Source organism: Muntiacus reevesi, chromosome 3 (assembly GCF_963930625.1).
Source record: "Muntiacus reevesi chromosome 3, mMunRee1.1, whole genome shotgun sequence".
Classification (NCBI taxonomy): Eukaryota; Metazoa; Chordata; class Mammalia; order Artiodactyla; family Cervidae; genus Muntiacus; species Muntiacus reevesi.
This window is the reverse complement of record NC_089251.1, coordinates 57,786,457-57,790,916: the sequence shown is the minus strand read 5'-3', so window position 1 is coordinate 57,790,916 and position 4,460 is coordinate 57,786,457. Positions and strand designations below refer to the sequence as shown.

Genomic DNA, 4,460 nt, shown 5'->3' with positions numbered 1-4,460 from the left:
TACTGATCTAATCCTGTTCAAAGAAATAACAATATGGGTTTAACTAACATCAGTTGTCAATGGCTTATTAACATTATCAGTTCTCAAATGGGATTTCCAGTTGAAATCAATTTGTCAATTGAAAAATCCTTAAAATTATCCAGATTTAAAAGTGTTATTTCAGTTCAGTTCAATTACTCAGTCTTGTCTGACTCTTTGTAGCCCAAGGATTGCAACATGTCAGGCTTCCCTGTTCTTCACCAACTCCCAGACCTTGCTCAAACTCAAGTTCATCAAGTCAGTGATGCCATCCAACCATCTCACCCTCTGTCATCCCCTTCTCCTCCTGCCTTCAGTCTTGTCCTGCATCAGGGTCTTTTCCAATGAGTCAGTTCTTTGCATCAGGTGGCCAAAGTATTGGAGTTTCAGCTTTAATATCAGTCCTTCCAATGAATATTCAGGGCTGATTTTCTTTAGGATGAACTGGTTTCATCTCCTTGCAGTCCAAGGGACTCTCAAGAGTCTTCTCCAACACCACACTTCTAAAGCATCACTTCTTCAGGGCTCAGCTTTCTTTATGGTCCAACTCTCACTTTCATACATGACTACTGGAAAAACCATAGCTTTGACTAGACAGACCTTTGTCGACCAAGTAATGTCTCTACTTTTTAATATGCTGTCTATGTTGGTCATAGCTTTCCTTCCAATGACCAAGTGTCTTTTAATTTCATGGCTGCAGTTACCACCTGCAGTGATTTTGGAGCCCAAAAAATAAAGTCTGTCACTGTTTCCATTGTTTTCCCACCTATTTGCCATGAAGTGATGGGACTGAATGCCATGACCTTTGTTTTCTGAACGTTGAGTTTTAAGCCAGCTTTTTACCACTTCAGTATTCCTGCCTTGAGAACCCCATGAACAGTATGAAAAGGCAAAAATGTTATTTGAATATATCTAAAGATGTGAATGCATTTAAGCATAAGCTGATTACTGTTTTTATGGATCACCAGGCATCTTTTACAGGTAGAAACCAGAAGAAAGGACTGTTGTTTGCATGTTACTTGATGAACTCTCAATGACTGAATCCCCACTGTCTTCCAGTCTGAGCCTATATGAGGATAGAGTACAGGCCAACATGAGTAAGTTAATGAAGAAAATAACATTGAATGATTTGTTCTTCTGTAGATATCAATGCTGTTAGCAGAGTTATGCTTCTGTATTTCTCTTAAGCATTTCTGCTTTCCTTATGTGCAGAAAAGAAGGATCACAGTGACAGGTATACTTTCCGTTCTAATGTTAGAACTACTGAGTCTCAGATTGTCTATCAAATCCAGAGTGATCTCCATTCCAGAAACAACAGCCTTCCCTTGTTTCTGAAAGTTTAAAAACAAACTTGAGTTAGTAGTAATATTAGAATTTATTTCCCTTTTATTATTTTATCAAAAAATTGTCATTTCTCTTGAGGTCTTTTTCATTTTACTCATTCTCTTTTCCTATTTTGTACCCTCTCCAGCATGTACTCTAATATTTTTCACAAAACAAACTCCTATTCGTCTTTTAATAAACTTATCCTTCCCAGATGACTCACAGATAAAAGAATCTGCCTGCAATTCAGGAGACATGGGTTCTATCCCTGGATTGGGAAGATCCTCTGGAGAAGGAAATGGCAACCCACTTGAGTATTCTGGCCTAGAAAATCCCATGGAAAAAAGAGCCTGGCAGTCCATGGGGCTGCAAAAGAGTCAGACGTGACTTTGTGATTAAACAACAGCAGATCTTGAGCGGTATCTGGGAGTCTGTCAATTCCTCTGGTTTTTACCTACTTACAAAAGGAGATTTTTTTCAAAAGTTGAGGATCTGTGTACCTTTAGTAACATTCATGAGAGAGATTGTCTTGATTCTTATTTTGTCCTGATAATGTGCCTGACTAGCCTATTCTTTTATACAGCAAGAAGTGGAAAAAATCAAGCTCAGAATTTCCATCAGACTTCTGGAGAAATAACTAAATAATGAATACATAGCTAAAGAGTGCAGACAGAGTGTGTTACTTACCTCGACTCTTAGCATGTTGGGGATGGTAACCAGGACCTGGTGTCTACTCTTATTGCCTGCACCTGCTGACCTATAGCCACCATGCATTAGTGCATCTCCTTCTACGCTGGCCAGGCTGGTGTCCAGATTAGCAATGCCTGCTGGGAGCTCTACTGCCTAGAACACAGCATCCAACCTGATGGCCAGATGCCAAATGACAAGACTATTGGGGGAGGAGATGACACCTTCAACACCTTCTTCAGCAAGACAGGTGCTGGCAGGGCAGTGTCTGTAGACCTGGAACCCACAGTCATTGATGAGGTTCGCACTAGGACCTACTTCCATCTCCTCCACCCTGAGCAGCTTATCACAGACAAAGAAGATGCTGCCAATAACTGTGCCTGAGGTCACTATACCATTGGCAAGGAGATCATTGACCTTGTCTTGGACCGAATTTGGAAACTGGCTGACCAGTGCACAGGTCTTCAGGGCTTCTTGGTTTTCACAGCTTTGGTGGGAGAACTGGTTCTGGGTTTACCTCCCTGCTGATGGAACATCTCTCCGTTGATTACAGCAAGAAGTCCAAGCTGGAATTCTCTATTCACCCAGCCCCCCAGGTTTCCACAACTAGTTTAGCCCTACAACTCCATCCTCACCATCACACCATCCTGGAGCAACTGATTGTGCCTTCATGGTAGACAATGAGGCCATCTATGACACCTGTTGTAGAAACCTTGATATTGAGCACCCAACCTACATGAATCTTAACTGCCTTATTAGCCAGATAGTGTCCCCCATCACTGCTTCCCTGAGGTCTGATGGAGCCCTGACTGTGGCTCTGAGAGAGTTCCAGACCAACCTGGTGCCCTATCCCCACATTCACTTCCCCCAGGCCACATACACCCCTGTCATCTCTGTGGAGAAAGTCTACCATGAACAGCTCTCTGTAGCAGAGATCACTAATGCTTGCTTTGAGCCATCCAACTAGATGATGAAAAGTGACCCTCGTAATGGTAAATACATGGCCTGCTGCCTGTTCTACTGTGGTGACATGGTTCCCAAAGATGTTGTATCACCATTGCCACCATTAAGGCCAAGTGCATCATCCATTTTGTGGACTGGTGCCCCACTGACTTCAAGGTTGGCATTAATTACTAGCTTCTGTGGTACCTGGTGGAGATTTGACCAAAGTCCAGTGGACTATGTGCATGTTGAGCAACACCACAGCCATCACTGAGGTCTGGGCTTTACCTGGACCACAAGTTGACCTGATGTATGCCAAGCATGCCTTCGTTCACTGATATGTGGGTGAGGGCATGGAGGAAGGAGAGTTTTCTGAGACCTGTGAGGACATGGTTGCCCTTGAGAAAGATTATGAGGAGGTTGGTGTGGATTCTGTTGAAGGAAAGGGAGAGGAAGGAGAGGAATACTAATTACCATTTCTTTGAGCCCTGCAGCATATCGTAATCAGAGCTCCAGCACTAGCTGACAGGTGTAAAAACTTTCTGACTAGATTGTCTTCACTTTCAACTGTGATCACGTATTGCTTTCCCATGTGTACCTGTAACACTTCTGTCTCAAAAGTAAAGATTTTAAGGAAAAAAAAAAGAATGAAGACAATCTGATGATTAGAATGATGATAATAACAATGAAGCTGATCATAAGTAGAATTTAGAAGGTAAAAAAATTCTGGCACCAATTTAAAATAAATCTATTCTGTACTTTCTGCTCAGTTTTTGTAAACCCAAAATGTTTCTAAAAATAAAAATGTCTTAATTTCAAAAATTACAGTAGTATTAGACTTGCCATTAGAGATTGTCATTTAATGATTCAATAAATGTTTAGGATTAATTTTAAAAAATTTAATCCAAAGGACTTAATGCTTTAAGCTTAATGCTTAAAGTTGCTTATATATGTACAAAACTGCAAAATAAATTATAGACTTACAGGAAAATTTTAAGAAATCTTTAAAAAATGACACATGTAAGCAGATTGATATATATTTATCATAGTTTAATTAGGGATGTTAACAAACTAATACATTATATTGGCAACTTGCACTAGTGAAGATTCTTCCTCCTAAGAATGTTTTTAAGCTTATGAACTATATTTGCCTAAAGCAATCCTAGCAAGCTTTTTAGAAAACTGAAGCAATTATCAATCAAGGAGACACATGAGAATGTTCTGGTATAGGTTTTCAGAATATTCTTATCTAAGATGGACAGGGAGGCCAGGTGTGCTGAGATTCACGGGGTTGCAAAGAGTCGGACATGACTGAGCGACAGAACTGAACTGAAGAAATCAAAGATGACATTAAAAGGTGAAGAGTATACCACGTTTCAAGACTGGAAGAATGAATATTGTGAAAATGACTGTACCACACAAAGTGATCTACAGATTAAATGCAGTCCCTATCAAATTACCAATTGCATTTTTCACAGAACTAGAACAAA

At 40.3% G+C, this 4,460-nt stretch overlaps 1 pseudogene; it reads left to right on the top strand.

Moving 5' to 3' along the window:
• Positions 1-2,109: 2,109 nt before the first annotated feature.
• Positions 2,110-3,440, top strand: LOC136162880 (tubulin alpha-1B chain pseudogene; annotated as a pseudogene).
• Positions 3,441-4,460: the final 1,020 nt, after the last annotated feature.